This window comes from Apteryx rowi, unplaced genomic scaffold, assembly GCF_003343035.1.
Source record: "Apteryx rowi isolate R43461 unplaced genomic scaffold, aptRow1 scaffold_251, whole genome shotgun sequence".
Taxonomy (NCBI): domain Eukaryota; kingdom Metazoa; phylum Chordata; class Aves; order Apterygiformes; family Apterygidae; genus Apteryx; species Apteryx rowi.
In genome coordinates, this window is record NW_020448875.1 from 1,235,099 (window position 1) to 1,260,414 (window position 25,316).

General features: G+C 42.8%; 1 protein-coding gene across 1 annotated transcript in view; it reads right to left on the reverse strand.

The window, feature by feature from the left end:
* The window catches only part of KIF13B (kinesin family member 13B), a gene marked incomplete at its 5' end in the record, with an annotated part of 103,281 nt that overhangs the window by 73,102 nt on the left and 4,863 nt on the right, over positions 1-25,316 (reverse strand). The gene's annotated exons all lie outside the window — the stretch shown is intronic.

Below are 25,316 nucleotides of genomic sequence, written 5' to 3' on the forward strand. Positions count from 1 at the left end.
CTGTAAAGCCTCCAAGGACTTGAAAGAACATTTTAAAAAAAAAAAAAAAAAAAAGCCCCAGAAAACCAAGAAGTCGGGCAGAACAGCAGCCTTGTGGGTTTGGGGTATTTTCTAGTTGGAGCTAAGTTTTCCGCGTTGTTCGTCTCGGTACAATAATCGGCTTAGTCCTGACCACATCTGAGTTGGACGGGGAGGCCATGAAGCTTGCGTTATGACAAGGGGATCACAACTTTATCCTTGTGTTTGTAAACGCTTAGATGTCGGTATGCTCTGAAGAACATTTGGTGAAGGCCCCATACCCAAACTTTCCACTACTATTATGAATTTCATTATTTTTAATAAAGCCTGATGCAGCTAGCATATTTTAAAGCCATGGAGCAAGGGGAAGCTTCTTACAATTTGGCAACCTATCAACCCCACGGTTCTCCATATGGAAGCACTAAGGTCCTTAGGTCTGGGATTTGGCCGAGAAAGATTCTGCTGCCTGGACAATTGCACAACTTGCTTTAGCGAAGCGCGATCTCCAGCCAGGCTGGGCGCAGAGCCACCGAGCTCCCAAAGAAGTGGACAGCGCGYTCCAGGACTCCTACGGATCCAGTGCCTCCCATCCGTCTTGGAAGGAAAATCTCTACGCATAGCTCATGGGATAGTTGTGTAGTGCAACCTTCCTGATGCGTACACATGCCCAACGTATTCTGAATTCTTCAGAGTTATCAGCAGAACTGCCCCAAATGTTGTTACACTGAATAGCTAATTTTATACTTTACTTCTCCCTCAAAAAACAGACAACCCTTTTGGCAGTGACGTCAGAACCTCCTGGCTAAATTTTGCCTCTTACTAAACTACTGCCTGAAAACGAACACATGCAGAACTTTCCATTCAGAAGTGACCTGTTTTGGTTTTGTTTTTAAGAAAACAGCACTTTATTTTCGAATCAGGTGGTCTTCAGCCCGTCCTCCTCAGCTGCTCCAGGCCACAAGTGCCTCGTTCTCCTGTAGGAGGATCCAAGTGGTGCCAGGGCAGGGCACCTACCTGCCTGGTAGGCAAAGATCTTTCAAAATAACTTTTTCCATGCCTGTTCTCAGTCAGCTGGAGTTGTCTAGAGCAACATTGGGGGAAGATTTGTCTCCACCCTCCTCACTTCAAAATTATCTCAAGGCCTGCTGCAATTCCTCATTGCAAGATGGTTTTTCTTACAGACCCAGCAGCAGGATAAGAGTTGAGGGCATGCCAAAGTGATGCCTGTACCTCCTCCGCTGATAGCTGGAAACTGCATCAGACAACCTTGCCAGATCCCTTCTCAGTCCCCTTCTGCATGATTTGAGAGCTGCCAATGCTCCCTCAACATCAGGGGGGAAAGAAAAGAAAAAAAAATCTTGCCTACATCCACAGAAAATTTTACAGGGAATCCACTGGCAGCTAGAAGTAAAAAACAAAAGCGGGAGAGAAGCACCTTAGGAGCACCTGGGAATCGGAACAAAAATCTTTAATCCATGACAGGATATTTCGAGAGCTCTTTCAGTTCCACCAAGTCCAGTCCTCCATCCTTTAGGGGACCAGCCCAGCTATACAAACTTATTCACAAACTTTTCAGAGCCTCTCCCTTAAACCAGTTTGGGCGCAGCTGTCTCCCTTGAAAACACAAATACGTTGCCCAAAATCATTTTGGAAAAAAGTTGATCGTTTCCACACACTCAGCTATACTTCTACACATGAAGATACACCAAACGTGTGCACAAAAAAGCACCGAACGAGAAAATCTCCTTCAGCACCTCTCTGCTCCACACAAGAAAGAGGCAAAGAAAAGAATCTGCTGCCACACTGGCACCGAGCTTCTGGAGTAGCTCCCAAGCTCTTCACTCTCCTAGTAAGCAGGCATTCACTGCAAGTTGCAGAAATTACTCTAAGGACTCTTCAACCCAGAGAAAAAGATTCATTTCGGGCATTAAGGCAATTTTGGCAACGTTTTCTATTTTTTTAATACGCGCTAACTCCCTCTGCACACAGTGCTTAGAAGAGATGCCTGTCCTAAGCTTAAGTGCGTTAGAGTACTTGCCAATTCCAAGCCTGCTCTCTTTGCACCGAATTACTTAGGCCCTGAATAGCTCTGTGTTACAACACCTGCCATTAAACCCTTTCTGCTGTAAAGTCCACACCCCAAAGGGACTTGCAATCCTTTCTCTCATGGGACTCTTCATGCATTTCGTATTACACAGTTGCAAAGACTGGAACTGAGAAAACACCTTGCAGCTCAATGTCAATACTAGGYAAGTTATACTCTACCTCCTTCACCTTCTTTTCTGGTTCCACGAATGTGCATTCCTGCCTGCAAGCCAAGAGTAACGTCCTCTCTCTAGCAAGAGCGAGGCCTATTTGAGGAGACACATGGACTCAGTTCTCCGACTTCTTTAAGGAGTCCCTCTAGCCACTAAACAACAGGGTAACTTTGGAAACAGCTGCAGTTCAAAAGAGCAAATTGTTCTGGCCACATTTTGTAAAGAACTCAGTCTCAGTGGTGTGGCTAGCGTATGCACAATGTATTTCCAGGGTTGGGAATTTCGCTGGATATGGAGACTGTCCAGTTAGCATCTGCATCTCAACGCAGTTGCAGCATCAGCAGGTGTTTAGCTGGTTCAAGCAGCAGTCCTGGGCAGCCGCATGGTGCAGGACTTCATACCCCAGGGCTGCTTTACCTGCCTCTTGGACCGGGCAGCTGCTAAGCAAAGGGCTATTTTTGAACGGCGAGTCTACTTATGGCCTGCTTTGGATCCAACTCCAAATTAGAGACTCAAGCGGTACTTAAAGCTACGTACACACTGGAAACCACAAAAACGATAAGAGCTGTAGGCAGAAAAGGTTGGTCATGAGCACAGAAGTTTTGTCTTGCCTCCATGGTTCAGCAGTCATCTGCATTTCCTTACTTTAGTGCATATATGTTTCACAATCACAGTGCTGGTGTGAGGTTGTTGCACAATTTCTATGTGCTCTCACTCAAACCTCCTCCTGATCTCCAAGGAGCCTGGGATACTATCTTTTCCTTCCTCCCAAGAGCAGGGATTATGCATCTCCCCTCCCATCAATTCTTTCAATACTGTCTATATTCCTCCAGCCCATTCTAGGGAACTTGACTGACTGATAACAACAGGAAGATAAGAGAGCAGGCAGCAGCAACATCCACATATGGCATTTGCCATATGCTGAATGTCACCCGGAATTGGAAGCATTTAGCATACACCGTGACATTACTTTTTCTTCGCAAAGATTTTGAGCCTTGTTACTAATTTTTATGCAAACTCAATCAAATGGTTCTCAGTCAGGTAACGACACAACAGTTGCAAGATTATAGTTCTGCCACAAAAGATGTAAAGGAGGGATTGCGTTCCTCACCTATCCATATCCCCACTACGGAAGCAGGAGTTAGTTTTTATTGTCATTTCTCCAAACGATAACGAGTTCTTAGGACTGGAATCTTCTCAGTGAAGTACCATGCCTGGCACTGCTTTTCAGGGCACAATTTTTGTGCCAAGCCTCTGAATAGAAATCCTCAGCTTCAGTCTGTTATTCAGCTCAGCTGTTCTTCTCCCAGCACAAGCATGGGAGGTCTTTGGAGAGAAGAAGCTGTAATTGACCTGTCTGCTGAAAAGCAAGGACAAAATATAGTGTATTATGAAAATTACAGGCGAGCCTTCACCATGAGAGCTCAGTTCCCACGTCCCATACATGCCTTACTAATGACTTTGGACTGCTGAATAAATGTCATAGTGCTTGAAGCATCTAAAGAAGCCTGCTTAAACCTTGAACTTCAGGAAAGCGTATAGATCCGCAAGAAGAACTTGGTTTGAAGATAAAAGCCCATTTTGGGGGTGGTCAGGAAAGACAGACACCACAGGAAGGTTACAGGGCGAAGGCTTATGGGTATGCGACGCATACAGTACAGCCAAGGAACAGCTGAACGTACAGCTGTGATACCAGCGGAGCCTGAAGGTGCTTGTCAGCGGAAACTGCTGAAGAAACAAGTGGCCAGCTACACGACTAAAGCTTTGCCTGTGTATTCAGCATTGCCATTTCCTTCTCTTAGCAAAATATCAATTTCTTCAGCGTTTGGGAGAAAAGCCCCAAGTATTTTTGCCTAAATAAGTGCCCCCAATTCCCTGTAGCCTTCTCCTGTGCCGTTAATTTCTTAACTTCAACTTCTGTCCGCAGGGAGAACTTGCACATCTGCTTTGTCTATTCTTCTCCCTCCCACCTCAGCTAATCACTGTGGTCATTTTTAAGCCTAAGAAATACTTTGTGAACCATTCTTGACTCAAACAGCCCACCACGCAGCTATTCCAAAACTCTGCAGTTCTCTCGCGTCCATTGTGTTCCAACTGAAAGCTCTCGTTTGGGGAAATCAGATAATCCTAAACTATTCAATGAGGAAGGTCATTTCGGATAATCTTTTATTCTCTACTTCTTGTTCTAAAGATCTTTATTTATTCTCATATACAAGAAAATCTTTCATTAAACGCTTGTACCAACACCCATCACCTCCAAAAACAAATCCGGCAGTTGCTTGAGGGCTTGTACATAACAGTTTAATTTATTCATGGTGTGTGTGGGGGGCAGAATATCAATAATATATGTTAGTAGAGATGCATGACTAGTGGTACCAATTGCAAAAGCTACGATGTGGATAGCATAAACACATCCGGCCACAAATTAATTCCAAAGCTAGCTAGCTGAAATAGCCGTTGTAACCGGGGGTGGTTGGTAAAGCTATACGCATTTTGGCTGACAAATGTTTCTTCCAGAGACTATAGCCTGCAGCACCGCAGTAAACAATCAAGGATTAAGTTATCGTTTCACAGCTTTGGCAAGAGAATCTGGATATTTAGCAAGGTGAAGCACGCAATGCCCAACCATCAGTTATCCCTTCTACCCAAACAAACTGTGTCAGACTCAACCCCACCAACCGCTTTCCTGCCAGCCCGTCGCTGGGGCTCTGGACTCCCGCCCACGATTCCTTCGCTCTTTGCCAACTCTCACGTTGTCCCGTCGCAGAGCTGAGAGCCGTTAGCAAGGAGGATGCGAGGAGGATGGCAGGATGCTGTTCCTAGGGCTCGCACTAGGCATCTGAAAAGCGCACACATGAGTATGTTGTTCTGACGCCAACTTACACCACGTACGCTAAGCCATAGCGGAATAAGGGATGCAGGGCTTTTTCCTGCGCTGCCCTTAACCACAGGGCTGCCCGTCTCCGCAGCACGCCTTTCCCTTTGGAAATCCCTCTCAACGCCTCTCCCTCGAAAACCCCCTCAATCCCTCCCCCGCAAACCTTAGACCCTTTCACCACCTTAGACCTTGTTTCGGGAGCAAAAGATATTCCCGGCTGGAGATACTTAAAGTAAACCAATTCCCCCCTACTACCAATCACGAGGCCTTTTGGCGATGATAGGGAGCTGAACTGCAGGCACTCCAGGCCATTTAAAAATTCGTTATACGTTGAAGTGTCCTACGCTGCAAGGAGGGAGCAAGGAGGCTATTTAAGTACGTATCCCCTCGCTGTTTGTTACCTACACCACGCGTTAGCTGCAATCCAAAGCTCCAAATCTTTCCCTGCACGGAGGCATCGAGGTCATCACTTCTGGACAACAGTTGTTTGGCTTTTCTGGAAACCCGGTCACGAGAAAAATAATCCGACTTCACATCAAATCCTACCTGATGAAGCAATCGGTCGCCTAGAAAGTCTGGGACCTGTGCGCTGGGTCCCACTGCCAGGAAGGATTAATGAAATCATGATTAATAAAAACGCATATTCAGGCATACAGAAAATGGAGAAAAAGCCCAGGTCTCATCACTGACGATGCATCATTGCCCGGTAAAATATTAATTTGTCAAAGCTGTACCCCCATTTTAGAAGAGGGGTGGAATCTGCTCTTGAAGCAGCTTGTAGCCTGGTGGTACAGAGGTGGCTTCCACCTTCTTAAAACCTACAGAGTGAAAATTTTTATAAACACCATTCGTCGTTTCTGCCAAGTGCGGTATTAAGCTTTGTAATTAAAGAAGGAAAAAAACCTCCAACCCCCCAGAAAAAACAGAAAATCAGATTTCCTTGCTGTAGTCTGATCAAATCTCTTGCTTACACTTCTCAATTCTCCATTTAACCGTGCAACTTTTAAAAACGATTCTATCGTCACTAAAAGTTTGCAGTTGCAAACCAACGCTGCACGGTTTCTTTGCGAAGTGCATGCAGATACAGCATATATTCACTGTGTGCATTCTGCTACGTCCTTGACACGCTACCCTGCAAAAAGATGAAACCCCAGAAGTTTAAAAACCCAAAGCAGGGTAAAGAAAAAAAAAAAGTGAACTCCAACCTAAAATCTGAACTAATGTTCCCCTCCAAGCACTGTTCTTTTGCTCCGCAGTAGCCACTAGACTAGATACTTGCCAGCAGCAGTCAGCTGGTTTCGCTTAAGCTTCTCTTTTCCTTTTCCAGCTATTCATTTGGGACACAAAGTGTGGTTTATGACACATGGAAAAGTTTTTAACATTTTGCGGGCTTAGTGATTATCTCTGTGATAGCATGGAAGTTTATCAGCCTCACGTTCGCAGCCGCACAGCCACCTGTTTTCCTAGAAAAAATACGTAAAGGTGATGTCAAATAAACTCGTCAGCTCCTGATGCCAAGTTTGCCTTGCAAAGAAGGTATTTCAAGCCCACAGTTTTAAGCTAACACAACTAGTCCCCGGTATTCATAAACAACAGCGAGATGTAAGGTTAATGCATGCTAAAAGGAGCCAAACGATGGTGTCTGCCAAATTCTAACTTTGAACTTCCAGCCTCCCAGCTGGTTGTGTCTGACCGCAGCTTCTTGCTTTTAGATGCAACTTGCTGCCTGCTTGACTGTGGTTCCTATGGGGCAGCATATGCAAAAGCATGTTATATTCCAGAAGCAGGATTTAGGACAGGGTCTGTCCGCAGCAGTGTCCCTATAAGCAGTAATAAAGGCAGATGTTTCCGTACGTTATCCCGGGAACCACTTTTAATTATTTTAAACACACATATCACTGAGAAAAGCATTATTTTTGCTAATGCTAAAGCCAGACTGAGAGACCACAAATGCGCTGAAGGATACCTGTAGTTAATTCTGAAATGTGAAAGCAGATATGGGCATCGACACTGAGGATCAGGAAGGTATTAGAATTCTAGTCGATGATTCTCTCAAACGGTTTGAAGTGACTCCCCTCCTAATCACAAGTACTTTTTTTTTTTTTCTTTAAACCAAAAAGACATCGAGCTATTTTGAGAAGCTGAAAGCCAAACGCTAAATTTCCCATTAGCCTGAAATTACAGAATACAGCTAATGCTTAACACACAACACTTTATGGACTCACAGACGACAAAGCAAGAACCATTTATCAAAATATATTCTTACTCTAAAGATGTCCTTGTCCGATTCCACGCTCACTGGATCATCTACCCAAATTCACAAAGCAGCTCCGGAGCGGCGCTGAAAACAACCCACTCTGGAAACTCAGCACGAAATTTGAAAGGTAGCTGCTACTACTGATTAGTTTACAAACAAATTTGCTATACACTACTATCTACCAGCACAAAGGAAAAGACAAGTAATCAATATTTCCCCGCAGAATGCATAAGGGGAGAAAAAAAAAAAAGAAGAATCAATGGCTACAATGTCTGCCAAAGTTATCCTTGAGAGTTGCCACATTCTCCATCTCCTCTGTGAGCACGGAATGAACCCTGGAGGACAGCACTGAGATTAGGAAGACACGCGGATCTCGTGGCTAAATCACTTTACACAGCCCTGCCCGTGCATTCATTTTTCAGATTGCCCACCTTTGCTGGCAACAGCATCATTCCAGCAGTGGTGGCAAGGGTTGGAGCTACAGCGAGAAACGAGTATCTTGGCTATTATATCATTCAAAAAGTGGGTTTCAACCCTTTCCCCCCCCCCACTTAAGAGAACGCTAAAAATTTTCTGAAGGACATGTGAGTCCCTGAGTAACAGATTTAAGTTTACAGACAGTAGACCAGATTTTCCTCCTTCTGCTGACCCTCTAGTAACCGTGCACGACAGCCATGCCCACCTCTCTCAATCATCCTAAAAACACACGGGCTGAAAACAGCTTACTCAGATGAGCTCTGACAGAGCTGCATAACCCTTCACAACACCAGTCCACCCTCCTCCTGCTGCCCACAGAAAATACCCAAGAAAGGTGTTAGGACACAGGTAGGCCATGAGCTCAGCCAAGGTCAGCTGCTCCAGGACGATGTCTCTGTTGCTAAAGCAGCAGCTTGTTAACTCTTGTTTTCCCCCAAACATGGCCCTGAAAGCGGTGGGCAGGAGAAGTCTCTCCCCAAGCCTTTCCTCGATCGCAAAGGGAGAAGACCTAGTAGCTTGCTTTGATAAAACCACTTAACACATGTGAAATCAATATCAGACGTTCAGATAAAAGCCTGCGGACATCATAAGGACTAAATATAACAGATGACAAAGTAAGGGAAATTCATACAAAGATCACATGAGTAAGTTCCTCTAAACCAGACTTCGGCGTACTGGCTTGTTCCCAACTACTGCTGTGATTTCGCTTTGATCATGGGCTAGATTTTAACTTTTGAGGTTATGGCGTTAGTTAAGCAGCAGTATTTCTTGGAAGCACCTTTAAATGGGAGGCTCTAACCCACCAAGTTCTCACCCGCGCAAACTGCAGCAACAGTTATCACTGTTGGAGTAGTCTGTGCTCTCAGAATCCATGATTTCATAACGAACTTCCATAAAAATAAAGTCATACAGAAATTTAAGGTGCCGTTTTAGGCACAGGATGAAGAAAGGACGTTTAAAGACGGCTCGAGTGCCACTGCTAAGTCGCCAGACCCTACTTCTTTTGCCTAAGTAACACACTAGTTTCCTAGCATGAGTTACTTAGCTGCATAAAGCGGGGTTCGCTGTCCTAATTCCTTGTTTGCAGGGTTTGCACCACCGACACGTCGCTGCTGCTAAAACAAGCGCAGAACGAGCAAAGAGCACTTGTCCTCTTTGGCAACCTGTGCTCGCTCTAGATACTGCACTATCGGGGCGGTGGGGAGACAGAAACGCGCTGCTGTACTGGTTACAGCAACCGGGAAACCAGCCTACAGCGAGTCAAGTACCTCGTACAGGTTTTAAACCAAGGGTGGTGGGGAGAAGCATCCATGAGGTTCTTCACCCCTCCTAAAAGACAATCCACAAGTTGGCATTTAGGCCAGGCTGGAGCATCATGAGGTAAAGCAGCTTCCTCACCTTCTTGGCTGGTAGGACGGTCTGCATGGACAGTACCATACAGCTTCAGGCAGAACGGTGATACCGGAAGAGTCTTTCTAAACTCTCAAATCTCCGAGCAGGAGACGCTTTGCCCGCACAGAAGAGCTGCGGAACACACCATTCGCGTTTGGCTGTACGTTAAAAGCAAAAGTAAGGGAGGCTCTCTTCAGGCACTTATCTCCCTCCTTACACCTCTATTTTTTTCCCCCGGACTTTGATTTTCCCATTAGCAACTTAACGACTGAATGCTCCCAGAGGAAGAGTTGGGCTGTGCAATTCCAAACACACAAGTTTCCATTTATTGTTTCACAGAATGAGAGGAAAATGCAGCCTTTCCAAGGACAACACAGCGTTTCAAACACTACACTTGCCTTGCGGAGTTGAAAGGGAAAGAAATCTGCTTGAAACATGACTTGCAAAAAGAAAGGAAGAGCAAATATGTCGCAGGCATAAAGCCGTATTGTAAGAGGTTACTTGAAAGGCTGCCAACCCCGCAGTTCCTCGCAGCTTCTTTGTCAGGAATACACATTACAAATTTGAGGAATGCCTAAATGCGACTTTTGGCTGCCATATGCTTTCAAGTACAATCGTGGTACCAAAAACTCTCAAGCTCTTTGGTAAGATTTTTTCGAAGGTCCCAGCATGTTCCAGTGCTGCTTTCAGAAGACGGGCAGTTGACTCGGCCTGCCCCAAATCACTAAGTAGACCCAATAGCAATAAGCAACAAAATCTCTTAACATCCTTGCCAAGCTATTTGTTCTTGAAAACAGGGTACTGTTTTTAAGTTCAGCTGTTAGACGTAAATTTTCTCCAATGCCTTAGGAGCATTTAAAGAAAGAGTCAATAATGAAACCTGTCAAATAAAATATAATCCTTCATAGCACAAGTTCATTGGAAAGAAAACCATGAACAAGCATTCATCTAACCATTACTGTATTTCATGCACATAAAACCTAAGGGATCTTCATTAAAAATAATCCTGCTTAGTTAACTAGCTTAGAGATCATATTTATTAATTAGCAGTACACAGTGAAGTAGGCAGTCTTTCAAGCCCAGTAATCTCACTCATTTGTTGTTTAACACTAAGTTTTTAAAAATACCAGTTTTTCAAAACCAGTTGGGTTCATTTTTTTTTTAATGTTACAATGAAATTGAAGGCAACCCAAAATGAGAATTTGAGGTTAAAGTCTTAATTGCTAAGCATGTCTATCAAACTATCACGGCCTACAGATAAGATTTAAATAAACTCCACACCAAGATTTTATCAAAATGTAACAATAAACACTTGATTGGGCAATGCTTGGGTTCGTGAGTGCGTCTGTCACCTGGTTCAATGGCATTAACTCAGCTATCTGTGATGCCAACAAAAACTACAGTCAGATGATTCAAAAACTTATCATTCAAATTTGAAGCTTTATTTTTTTTAAAAAATAAGAGAAAGGTGCCAAGAGACTTCTGAAGCTTCTTGCATCGTTCCCAGTATATGGATTGGACAAAAGGGAACATTAACTTATTCAAGGCTGTATCTGCTGGCGGCAGAGAACTTGGAGGCTTCCTTTACCACCACCACCACCCTCGCCACGTGTTTTATTGCCCGTGACGCCAACCTGAGGAGGAGTGGTTCAACACAGGTCATTCCATCTAGCATCTCAGAGCTTTAGAAAGACAGGAGGAGTAGGGAGATTGGACTCTTGAGACCTCGTAACAGTGTATTGACTCACCTTCTCACAGATCAAGCCTCCCTTTCTGCCACTGAATTAACTCAGGTCTGTTGACCTCATGCCAATGCAACCAGCTTTTGGAATATACAGACGTACTCTCACACAGCTCGACTTAAATGCAATAGCAAACAACCCGAAGAAGGTATACTAAAACTGAATCAATTCATTTGCCTCTTATATCTGTACTACTATGCAGAATATGGTAAGTCTTACCACCATATCTTATTCATATTTAGAAATATTAAAGCTGGAAAGAGCCATTAGATGGTTAAATTGACTTCCTAACACCAGCTACACACTTATACCCATCACCTTGTACTTGCCTGTAATAGCTCTTTCTGAAAAAGACTCTTATTCTTGCAAACCAGAACCCATGGCTTCCTGCGGTAGTTTGTTCCAACATCACCTTGGCTATTAAAAGTTGCTCACAATTCCTAATTTGTATTTCCCTAGATTTTTAGGTTTTCAAACACTTATTCATGTGATACCTTTCCCCTCTCACAATGCAAGATGACTTTCCAAGATGACTGCACCACCGTGCCAGGAAGTTATGCTGTACTTAGAGCACACAAAGTACCTCCCAATTTATGACGCATTCATATAAAAGACTCCAGAACCTACAGTGTGAAGATCTGTGAGCAAAATAAAGATAAGTAAGGAGACAAATATATACATGCAACAGGTATCTATGCACAAAATGTGACATCTTATACTTACTGCTATAATACGGTAAGTATATTCCACTTTCAAACCTTTAAATGAGCTCTCCACATCAACAAGCGAATTAAAAGAATTAGGAAACAAAGCATAAACAACTAAAGCCATTTTACACCACTGACAAAACTGTGTGACAAAAGACTATCTGCTTTATATCATGGGAATAAACATTTTCCTGGATGATTCTAATAAAGTCCCAGAATGAAAAAAGCCAGAGGAAAGAACAAGCATGCAAGGCTGCAACACCGATGATGCTTTTGCTTTCAGAGAACTGTTTATTATCCAGGAATGAGTACTGAAAACCTCCCCAAAATCCCTCACTTTCAAATAACAAAGGATAGAAACCAAAATCCTTTTTCTAGTTTGTGTGTTTTAGCTAGCTAGATACATCAGTCTATCAACACGCACCTCACATTTCTGTTACGGAAACTGCAACACTAACGCTCCACTTAAGTAGGGAGCCCCCAAACGAGAACAGGGATCGCCGGCAGCCAGAACCTCGGCGGTCTGAAAGCCGCCTCGAGTTCCAGGAGATCAGCAGACAATATCAGTAAACAAGTGTGATAACGTAGAATAGCGAAAATAATTCATCAGTATCACTTAAACCGGTAGAAAATATCCTTGTCCTTTCAAACAACTCAAACGCCTCCTATTTACTTTTTAGCTTGCAGGACACACAGTTTACGTGAGCAAGATTAAGCCAGCATCGCTTCATTGCTGACACCGCAGTAGCTATCAGGAGTAAATTCTTCCCTGCAACAAGCAGTTTTAGATGATCCAAAATAAGGTTTCGATCTGTGCGAGATCTTCAACCACTGTTAATTAAAATCTTGAAAAAACAGAATAAACTATGCTGAAGCTGTGATTCATGAGATAAACTCTTATTTGCCTTGTTGGTTCTGCGTGCAAGGTAACCCATATTTAATTACCAGAAATAAGAAGCTGTAAAACACAGTTATATAAAAAAAACACAAAAACAATTCAATTTGGCTTATCCAATTTTCTAAGCATGTGGAAAGATGAATTTAGCTTCTGCAGAAGGGAAGGAAAGTGCAACCCAGAAGGTCACAGTCACTGTCAAACTCCTGGCCAGAGCATTAATAGGTGATTCTTAATAAAGCAGCTTTTAAAAATGAAGAATCTGAGCTGTGAAAGCGACTGTTTGCGGGAAGGAACCTGCTCTGCCTGGATCTCACTGTTGTTGAAGCTAAGTCACTTTGAAGTTCTCTGTAGCTGCACTCTTTCAACTGCTAAGTGGCAAAATAAACCTTCCACGGGCTTTAAAATAAACCCCCAAGACTTGCAGCTATTTTATAGCTTAACGGAGAAATGTTAGTCACCAGACAGAACTGTCACATGTTCCCTGCTCTCCCCTGATTCCATGAAATATTCTGAGTTATTGCTAAAGTAGCTCATAGCTGCTTGATACTTCAAAATCACTACAACGTTAACACCGGCTTTGGCCACATAAAGCGGGTAAACCAGCAGGCCTGAGAAACCGTTCCCTCCAAAAAGGGGATTCAACCACGAAGGCAGGAGACACTTTTCTGATGCTTCCTAGGAAGTGCTAAAGGTTGAGGTCGGTCTTCTGTAACCGAGCCTCAAACGAGCATCCTGCATCGCGCAGGTCAAGGGGGGAAATGTGCTATTCGGACTCAACACAGGGCAAAAGAAAAGGGCGACCTGGCTCAGAAGATTAGGAAAACGCGTATTCAGTGGCACAAGTACGGAGAGCAGAAGCTTATTCATCAGGGCGCTTGCAGGACGCGCTACGAAACGGCGGCCACAGACCACAGGCGACCACGGGGACTCGGAGGGGCGCAGCGCACAGGTTCGGAAGGGTGTAGCGTGCGTGCGTGTATGAGCACCACGACAACTGTTCTTAATCAGCGCAGGGCATGCAAAGGATGCCAAGAGCCACAGGAATGGACAAAACCAAAGTGTTAGAGAACTGCTGACACGCTGGGTAAGACAAAGCCTAACCACAGCATTCTTCCCGGAAAACATGCTCCCCAGTAACAATATGAGAAACTCGAGACCAATTTTTTTGCTCTTCTTAAAATCTGGGCTATGTGCAAACCTCCTAAACACAGCTTCACATACCAGCTTGGTGTTACAACTACTCTAGAGTATTCTACAACCAGCTGTAAACCATAAAATTAGTAATTCACTTAATTCAGCTTCCTTAGCAGTAAGCTGATCCACCAGACAAGAACGTTGTTTCAGCAGGAAGGAGAATTGAACTCCCCAGAACACTTAAAAATCCAAGAAGATAACTGCAGTCTTGATGATGCAGCGCAGCAAAAAAATACCCTGCAAAAGGCTGTGATATTTGATTCCAGAACAATATATACTCTCCTTTTTCCTGTAGGAAAGCAAACTCAGTTATTTTCCTGTTTCTTCACAGTTAAGAAATGGCACATCATCCCCCTAGCAGGGGGATTCATACATACAGGAATCAATTCTGCAGAAATTGTTTCTCGAACTAACACAATTCTCCAAAAATGAAGTTAATACCTTATCACAAGGTCAGTACTGCTCTTCGCTTCCGCCTTTCATAACCTGTTTTCTTCCTTTATTAACAGAGTAACTTGAAGAAAATGCTTTAAGACAAGTGAGCCCCTTCTCCTGTCATTCCTTCCTTTCCCCTCTAAAGGGAAAAATGATCCAAGTATTCACTCTAGTTATGCAGTACACACTACAGGACTAAGCACTTTAAAAAAGCCAAAGAAGTTCATAAACCCTACAGAAAACAGCCGCTCTGGAGACTCACTTCATTTCCTAGTTGTGACAATGATTTGTTCGGTAACTTCAGGAAAGTCATCCATCTTTCCACACTTTTGTTCCCTCAAATATAAAACAGAGATTAATGCACTGACTCTGCTTCTAAAAAGGTCTTTAAAAATAATCTCTGCTCACTATAGTAAAAGTGCAGCCGAAGACCCATGTAGTTTTATGTTCACTACGTGTTGACGAGTGAGAAATCGCAGTTCAGGATCACACAGCAAATGCTAAAACCAGGACCACAGCCCAGAAGCTCTGATACCTTGTTTTTAGTGACAGTCACCAAAGTACACTCCTCCCATTAAAGTCTTTGCAAGCACCAGCCCAGCTTACTGAACACCTCTGTTGCCAACTTGTGATTTTTTGGCAAGTAAGGGGATTTTAAGACCTTCACAATGGTGCAAAAAATAAGCGGTACCAAAAAAAGTAACACCATTTCGTGCTCCAGCTTCTAATTCCCGTGCTGTCGGAAGGACCAGCGACTTTGCACTGCGTCCGCGGTAAATCAAAGAAACACGTATTCCATTTTGATCAAGCAAACAGTTTGCTTCCTGACATTGGCGTAACACCCCTCCTGGACAGGAGGGAAAGGAGAAGACCGGAGATAAGGAAGAGGTCTCTGCCGAACGAGCCTCTGGAAACGCGTTAAATGGACACCGCTTTATCCTTTGCGGCTACCGCAGGTCTCTGCAGGACCCTTAGCAATGGATCAAGGTCTGCTGCAGGTTCGCTCCGTGCTGACAGCGTGGCCTAGTGACCACGCTGCTCCTGGCCAAAGACAACACCACGTAACAGCGCAACGTCACTCTTAAGGGAGGTTTTAAAACCATCTTGGGCTCCCTTGCCATCCGCCGCTCCAACATCTTAAACGGGAGGATTTTTTAGCACGCAGTAACGGCTTCCATACAAAACATCCACGCTAGAGACTTAGGAAAGAACAGGCTGCAGCTGCTTGGAATTCAAGTAATAAAATAGAGGTTTCCTTTTAAGGGAGGGCAAAGATCTTATACTATACTGCTATTACTATTAATTTTACATACTGGCTTTGTTACTGTATTCTAAAAGGATCTGAATTTTAAAATTGGCTTTAAAAGCTCTTCTAATAGCATTCTTTAACTCACAATGGAAAAATCCCTTTAGCAATTGTTTCAGTGCAAGATTTTTGGATCTTTTTGAGTTCACATAAATGATCATCTTCAAGGGAGGCTACGAACTCATTACATTTCATTACATCCCTGTGCAAATACACAGATTAAAAAAAACTTCCTGAAAAACTTCAGTAAAACCGATAACCTCAGTCATAATCACTGCAAGAGAGCAAAGAGATTTAGGTTATGGCCTTTTCATTTATAACATTTCATAAGCCATTGTACATAGACAGGGAAGACAGCAGGAGAAAACCACAAATTATGTTGTAATTAGTTTCTAGCTGGCCTGGAGACACCAGGACAGACTATGTTGTCAAGTTAGTTTCTTTTATGATAAAGATTAACTTCATTTTTCTGCAAGGATGCTTTTCCTCCCTACTTTTCCCTAAAGAATCAAGCCCTTTCTCAGCATTAATCCTGACAATAAACAAGGATTAACGACTCTAGGCAAGTTGGCAACATTTTAACAACTTGCTAGTGCCAATGAAGTCTGCAGAATGAAATCTGCCAGAAGTTGCAGCAAATACGCACAAGCGTGAGCAGATCCCAAGGATTCCTAAATACTAATCTTTTACTTAACCATTCACTGACCAGTTTCCTGCAGGTTTTGTGGCAAGGTAGATGCCTGGGGAAGATATGCAAGAATTAATAGGAGTTTTAAGGTTTGGCTCGAAAAAGGCTTCCCAACCGCAAAGTGGTGTCAGAGAAGGCAAGAAGGTTTTCTGTAACAGTGAAAAATTGAAGTAGAAAGGCAACAAGTTAAAATGCCTAGAATGCTTGATGCAGTGTTATCTAATGGTTATCTGAGCAGTGGCATTTCATTGCTAAACAAACCGAATGCATTCAAATTACAGCTTCTGCCTTCCAGCCCTTTGCTTTCTAGCCCTTTTACACCACAAGCTTTTGAAGGTACGGACTTCGCCTTTGCAGGTATCTGTACAATTCGCAGCACACAGATCGAAGTATTTGCGTGTCTGAATACTATGGCAGTCAACTGCTACGAGGCTGTTTTTTTATTTTATTTTTTAAGGATGCGGCCAGTCCTGCAAACAACACAGGACATCGTAAAGTGTAAAATCCCATAAAAATCATCTCTTGGATTGGCTCTTCATACAAAGGAAGCCGCTTCGATCTGTCATGGGGGGGTGGTGCATTGGTTACCTGCGCGGGATCCAGCTGCGCGACTGCATCACTTAACTTGCTTTACCAGCGCCTGCCGTGCGGTCAAGGATCAAGGATCCGAGCAGCAGTTACACAGCACTTTCAAACTGCCAAGGAAATTTTTTTTTAAGTATTTCAATACCCATGATTAGATTAGGTTCCTACTCACATTTTAATCGTAAGGCCTCCTTCACTTCTGTCACAGCTCTAGGAAGCTCATGAGCAGAATTTAAGATATCTGTGATAACCATTTCCTGGCTAGCGATTTTTAACAGAATAAACTATATGCTATTTTCAATGAGTGCTGTGAAAGATGTTTTAGGTGTAGCAGTGGAACAGTTAACTGCATTCAAGACTTGATACAGTGAAGAAATAGGGAATTTTGTTTTCTCTTTAGAAATTAAAGGTACATCCACACTTAGAGATGAAGAAAAAGCCAGCTCCTTCTACTCCCCATCTGAAAACCTCACCTCTTGTGAGCATCAGTGTCACCTCACATGATACCCAGAACATTCAGGCTTCTATTTAAAATTCAGCAGGTTTCAGGATACCTCCATGACCACGTCGGCAGAATACCAAAATGCTGGATCTTTGCCACAGACGGCATTGGTCATATGATGGACCATGATGGAAACGTGAAAGGGCTTATGCCCTATCTCCAGTGCCCAGGAAGGCTGAAACCTTCGCCATCCTTCAAAGCTTGTTTGTACAGGAGCCAAAGCAGCCACAGCTAAAACACAAGGGACATGCAGCACTGAGGCAAAGCATTCATCTTAATTTGGAGTTCCTTTGGGTCCCTTTCTAGCACAGGATATCAACTAATTTTTGATTTATAATCGAATTATTTGTGATGAGCACTTGACAATTGCGACTCACTTCTTTATTTCGGGACGGGTATTTTGCTAAATATAATCTACCAAAAGATAACGACTCGTATCTTGCTAATAACCTCCTACAAATTAGGTTACAATTAACTCTTGACATCTCTGCTGCCTTGAAAAGGAACCTGTCTCTCACTTTCAACAGATGCATTAATTATGGATAATACTATAGTGACAGCTGGTATTTACACCAAGGACTGTCAGCTTAGTTCCTGCATCTCAGCTAGTCAGGTGTTCTCCAAATTCTTCCACTCCGAATGAGGTCACTCTCACAACGTACAAACAACCTACGATTTCATTCATGGGCAGAGCTACACGTACATCACTGCGCCCAAGACGGCCACCAGTGAGCCTGCCATCAGCACAGCAGCGATCCTAAAACGTCTGGGAGCCCGTTACCTCTCAGCTCTCCAAGCGGCAGCCAGGCAGCTGACCTCCCTGCTGGGCAAAGCAGCCCGTGCAGAGCTCCCACGATCCCAGAGGTGCCATTAAGCAACGTCCTCTGGAAGGGGTTGCCGACGTGACCTTACCTGGAACACTGTCACCCGAGAAACCTGAACAGGGACTGGAAGCACAGAGAAGGAAAATAAAGGTATGAGGAAACATTTGATTACAAAGCATGCGATATTCTTCGTTTGAGAGCCTAACGTGGTTTCATAAGCAGTTGCACCAGGATATCCATCCCATGGTATTAGTGGGCTCTAGCAGTTTCACCTTGCCACTGCCTCCACGAGAGTCAAGCGCCTCGATACATAAGCATGAGACTGTTTATTGTCCCTGGAGACAGGGTCACGGAGGACTATCCTTCGCCTGCTTCCAAAGCGCTCATGACAAAGCGCTACAGCAATGATTCAGCAGGCAGAAACATATCATATGTGCTCCTGCACTACGGTGTAAACCTGCCTTGGCTCCACCAACCTGGCATAATTCTGGCGTTGGATATGGCATAAAGGACTCACCAGTGTTGTTTCTGCAATTGGATTAAATTTGTATTAGCAGCAAAGACATTTGAGTGGCGACAGAAAGAGATGATTGCTGCAAGTGAAAAACTCTGCAGGTATCAGCTGTGCAGGCTGCAGCGAAGCAAGGATGTCAGGTTTTAGCATGAAGTTACYGCATAACTTTTGTGCTGTTGTGGGCAGCATAGATACTAAGTCAGATAGCTAGTAGGCGGTAGAAACACTTCTAGGTCTGGGCCGGTGTATAAGTGGTTTCAGTGGATTAGTAAAGCAACCAAGTAATTGCTTCCTCCCTGAGCCATCCCAATTTYGGTCTTCTCCTCTGCCATGAGATTTGCATATCCTTTTTCTTTTATTTATTTATTTGTTACATAAGTGTTTTATTTTCCTGCTCAGCACACTATAACTCCTCCTTCCTGTGGCACCACGGCCACAAGCTCTGCAAAGTTATCACCTCGAGCTGCATTTTTGGGGAGAACCCAGAACTATACAGGCTACCAGATGAAGCTTTGACACCAGTCAAAGAACTGCGAAGAGCAGACAGAAAAGCCTTCGTATCAGGAAGAGACGGGACAGGAGAACAAGCCAATTCATATGTCACTATTTTATCAGTTATTCATATTAGGTAGAATTTTTGTAAATAATCACATTTGTTACCAAGTAGAAATGAAATTCAGATTGTAAACATCTTTAAACAATGATATTTTTAAAAAAGCTCAGAGCTGAAAGTGCTATTCAGATAAAAGCTGGGTAGATATCCCGTTTCTTCATTTCATTAATCTGATCAGCATAGTTGAGCTACTTCTGCTGAAGAGCAAAAAAATTTTGGCAGAAGCCTGTGAACACTGAGGTGTGTGGGGGGGAACCCAGCATTGTGCTTTTGAAACAAGTACAGGGCTAAAAAATGAAAATAAGTGGACTAGCCGAAGAACCTCAGACAGTACGCATTAAGTTGTAGAGCCTTTTTAGTCACTACGACAATATAGAAGCTCTGAGTTCTGGTCTCACTGAGCTAAGTGTCCTAAATATACACTAGCAGAGGAAACATCATTTCAAAAAAACACCAACCCTCTCCAAACAATAAAAAGAGTGTACAGTCAAAATCCCAAATCCCTTAAAGCAGCCTCTGCCTTTGCCACAAGACCATCCTTCCTCCCCCCGGAGATCTTAAAAGTTCAGCCCTCTCCCTTTACATTCATTCAGCAAAAATAAATAAATAAAAAAATCGCTACTTGGCCTGATTGCTTCTCTCCTCAGAGGAGTACTCACCAGAGGGTTGCGCTTTGCGTTTTTGTAAGATGTTATGCGCTTATGAGAGCTGTCATGAGCTTTAAATCACTAATTAAAGCAATGTTACTTTTACCTCATCTGTTTCCACAGCACTGAGTGCAACATTCACACGTTCACCACAGCAGCGCTCAGGAAGCCAAAGCTGTTCTGATCGGACTTTGTCATGCTTCATGCCAAAAGAATAAAGGCACAACAAGTCGTTTTAATGTAAATTATGATTGGGGAGAATGGTTTGGGACCTTTTCAAAAATAAAACCCCAAAAAATCAGCATGCCTTTTAGGAGGAAGCCCTCAGACCTCCGCAGCTTCTTTTCAGCAACGACTGACATTCCAGCCCGGAGGGAAGGGCGCAGCATCATCGCTGCCCTTGCGCCAGCAGCAGATGCTGCATTCCTGTAGACCTAGCTCATGGGAAAACAAAAAACAAAAATACCTGCAGAATGGTGATTGTTGGTTCCTCCTCACGGGGAGGATGGGAGAAAAYGGCCCCTTTATCTCTTTAGTGACCTCTGCAATTGAAATAGCTAAAAGAATACTATATATTACAGCAACTCTTGAGGTACAACAGCAATTGCAATTTTACCTTCTTATAATAAAAGCTTGCAAACGAAGGTATACAGAAACACTTTCCCCTGAATTCGGTAGTATAATTTCCAGCTTTACAGAACTATAAGATGGGGGCTGAATCAGGCTCGCTTTAAATGTAATGGAGCATTAAGTGCAAAGCAGTCACCTTCTGAACTTCTCCTTCTAAAATTGCCACCACCACAAACAAATTACAAGTTACCTCAAATTACTTGACGCACACAAATAACTCCCCTTCTCAAAAATATGTTTAGAGTTTCTCAGGACAAGGAAGATAGGACACTAAAAGGGACAGGATTTCTCCTCTTCATTTCCCCTAACAAGACCATAAGCAATTTGGAGGACAAACCCTGCCATTTTTTATATTTCATTTTCCAATAACTAAGGAGTTCAGAAGCCTACATATGGTATTATCTATATAGTCTAGCTGTCCATAAAATGACATGCATTACAATCGCTGCTAAAATCATGAATATTTAACCAGCTTCTCAGGAGAAGGATTCAAAGCTCAGGTTAGCACTGTCCTGCCACAGACACTTGACTTTCAACATTCAAACTAGCTTATTTCAAATTAGCTTGAGGGATACAGCTACACAATCTCAGGATTGCAGCAAAGACGGGAAGAGCTGTTAAGCATGAACAAAACTATTCTGTTATTAATCAGTCAAGTCAAATGTCAAGAAACATCCTCTCTTGCACCCATCCTTCTCGGATATCTCATAATCGCGCTAATCTGAAATCAAGATTTTTCAAAACTGCTAAGCATAAAAGTAGTTTAAGTGAGTTAAGTAGTTTAACAGACCCATTTTCATATACATATTCTTAAGTCCTGTTTTTAGAACTAATAAGAACTTACTTGACAGGCTTGAAATCTCACTGAAGTTGGTAAGCATGGGATGATATTTGGAGTGTCAGCAGATACTTTGGCTGTAAAAGCTGTTCTGAACTGTTTCTATCATCTTCCACCAAATTCAGTGGCTCCAGACACTGAAACAATCCTTCAGCCTGTAGGATTATTATTGAGTGTCACTGTGACCACTACATATTCTTACTTTATGGATTAACTTCACGTGGCATCAACAGCCGCAACATTTCTTCYGAATATTAAAGACTGATCTTAAAATCAAGTTTACTCCCCCACCCCTTTTCATTTCTTCCCTCAGTCTATGACCATTAGGTTGGTCCCATACCTATCTTTATTAAATTTGGTTTTTTCAATAGGAAATAAACTATTAAGCCTTTTAAGACTTCTGTTAACATATTCAATCAACATTAAAAACAAGTATTTCAAACTTGAAGCTCAGTTTTCATTCTTTATCCACTGTTTGGCTCTGTCTGTGCTGTCCAAATAGCATAGGGTAATCTGTTAGTTCCATTTCTTATTTTCACACATTCAGACGGAGGTTTGAGTTGACTTGTACCATTTCAAAGACTTACTACAAGCAAACGACATTTTATGCCCTTTTAAATTATTTTCATAGAGGATGAAACCTATTGCAGCAAAGTCGAAAAGCCAGAAAAAGACTGTCACTGAGCCGAATTCCAGCCAATTCTTCTTAATTTGATTTGCATGTTTTAACTTGTAGATTTAACAAGTGAAGAAAACAACTATAACACATCAATCTCCTTGCAGCTTAAGTAGCCTGATATTCTAAGCCTCGGGTGCAAACTAGCTTAAAAAATGTAAGCAGTCTCTGAAAACTGCTATAAAGGTTTAAATAGAAGCTATATTCCACTCAAATATTAGTATGTTCATGGTTGGTTTGGTTTTTTTAAACTCTGGGAACTGACTTTTACCACCGATACCGATTTGCAATGGGAAGGGACCACAAATTACATTGTATTTGCAGCAAAAAGTCCACTTCTTAGATAACTCGCAGTCAGAAAGCCTAGCCAACCCGCAACAAATTTGCACGAAGGTCAGGCTGCTTAGCAACTATCACCATCAAGCTCCACAAAGCAAAACACTGTCTGCGAGCAGGTCGCCAGTGTTAAGGATACTCCGTAACTTGCCACTAGATAACATACGCTATAAAAAAATCTTCAGTTTAAAGAAAAATTAAAGGTGTAAGTACTTTACAAGCAGTAGATTTTGAGAAGAAAAAGTACTAGAACTTAGGCGTGCAAGATACGGAAGTTGAAGGTTATACTTCAGATCACGGGACACGTGAACACCATTAAGTTAATTCTTCGTTATCTTTCTCTCAAGTACAATAAATTATCGTGGATTTTGTCAGATCAGCAACCAGACTAAAAAAGGCTTCTCTCATTTTCAGCTGAGGAGTGCAAGTTGGCCAAGGACCATTCCTAGTGGTGCTGTGCACTTCTACGTCTCACTTCAAGAGGCTATGGCTCCTGTTAAAATTAATTTTCACTTACACTATGGGTGCACAGTTCAAGAGGTAATCCTGATTTGCTACGGCTGTGTTAGCCATAACAAAGGTACAAGTAAATAGGTGTGACCCACACTGGGGAGAGGAAAAACAAATCCTCTTTAAAAAAATTAACACAGCCTCACAGTTACATTTTATCCCATTTTGTTTTGCTTAAGAAAGTTCTTTCTTAAACACATTGACACACAAACCGGTAGCACAGAGTTTTGTTAACATTTTTGCCTACAACAAGAATTTGTGGATGGTTTCTGCCCCACATTTTCACTTTTACTCAGGCCACAGCATTTGCGTTGCAGCACCTACACTTCCTTGCAAGCATGAGTTTAAGTGCAGCAACCACCTTCTCTCCTGGCAGAACTCCTACTTCTTAATTTCGTACAAGAGCAGTATTTTATACGGCAAGCATTCGCCTCCTTGTGCAATGTAATACTTCACCCCATCGAACGAGGGGCTCGTGAGGAGCACGGTAACAGAGCCTTGCGTGTTAGCTGCTTGGTCCTGACATTCTCCGGACCGTCTCTCTGCTTTGCCTGTCCCGACTCCTCTCTGGTTTAAAATCTCTCTAGGATAGATAAACAAATGTCTTTCAAACTTCTAAGCAAGAACAGGATCTCTAGGTACCCCAGGAACTCAGAAGTTTTTATACATACAGTTTTTATATCAGAAGAGATGTTTCAATGAGATGTAGACCACTCTGGTATCTGAAGGAATAAGTAAGGCAGTATGCTCCATAATCTAGGTTTAATATAACAACAAACTCTTCTAATCATAGACTTCAAAGGCAATGGTTTGCTGAGAAATCTATTCAGCCACTTAAATGACTGTCAGTTTTAAAAGGTAAGGCTTAAAAGTATTTTCCCCCTCGTAAGTTAAGACTTTAGCAGGCTGATCAATAAAGAGCAGCAACACTTACTTGGGGGAATACAACAGAGACCATCGTCATATCACAAAACGATGCCATGCTTGAAGCGAAAGCTGCACGCACGCATGCAACGGAGCTGCTCAAGCAAAGCTAGCGACACAGGAAAGTCTCACAGCGCTGTTCCTGCAAACGTTTTGCAACCAGTTTCCTGTAAGCTGTTTTGCACCCACAAAATACCCCCACGGATGAGGAGGGAGGCGGACAGGCTTCCCCTTCTTCTGGATGTCAGCTATCAGTCTTGGGAATACAAACACGCTCCCTCCCTCCCTCCCCCCCCACAACTTCCTGGAACATTTCTGCATTATGAAACATGGCACAGATCCGTTCCCTGTAAGACGAAGCTGAACTAACATCTAACCCATAAATTTCATTCTCGATCAAAGCTTTAGATATTCATAATGAACCTGTACCGACACAGCAAGTGACTCCCCCTTAGCACACGGAGGTAAATACACAGCCAACTATTGCCTAAGATCAGGCAGCTCTTCAAGCCGTTCTTACCTAACATCAGGCAGGATCCTGGTGTCTTTTCAAGAAAAGCTGTTTATTTTCTCCTCAATATACATATCAGTAGTTGGCTTTCACTGTTTTCTTGGGTCAAAGAGTTCTACAGATTAAATCCGTATATAGTATTGCCATCACACTTCTTCTCATTTTCTCATTTCCCACATTCTTTGCTAAGACGCAGTACATGTGCCCCGCTACGCACGCCTGCTATCACTTAGTATTTTTAAAAGCATAGCATTCCCCGTTATTCCTAATGGTCAGGTTTTCCAGTCCATATTTATATACACACAAGAGTACATGTATAATAACGTTAGCATTTCCTCTCTAGGCACCTTCAATTTCTGCACGCTGTTCTAGAAGACACGAGAGCTGATGAATTGTACAAAAGTAGTCATACACTATAAACCAGACAAACGGCATCATGATATTTTCAACTTTTGCTAACCCTTCCTTTAATTGCAGTTTTTGCCTACCATTCCATATATATATATATCAAATATTTTATTGAACTGCACAAGAGAGATGTGCGCTTCTACCTCTCACAAACAGATAATTTATTTGTAATGTGCTAATGCAAGTTTCTCACTGTTTAATGTACAATTTCATCAGCCAACACACTACCTGTATTTACAGTTTTTTGCAAAAATTAAGAAATCAATTTATGTGCGAGTTTTATCATCTCACTGTTCAGGCAGTCCCTGTGCAGTCGGCTATACCCAGATTAGTGTTTGACATCTTTATCAAGAGCGCGAGATCGGTAATACTGCACACAGCACAAGCCGACAAGCTGTAACTTATTTTCAGCTTTTAGCCAGCTTTAAAGAAGGTTTTCAAGTCCGTCCTGAAGCTTCGTCAAACGAAGCCCTGCTTCACCTGGGCTCCGAGCAGACCAGAAATTGTGCAACTGCTAATGCCGCGCCGAGCACGAGCTTATCCCGCCT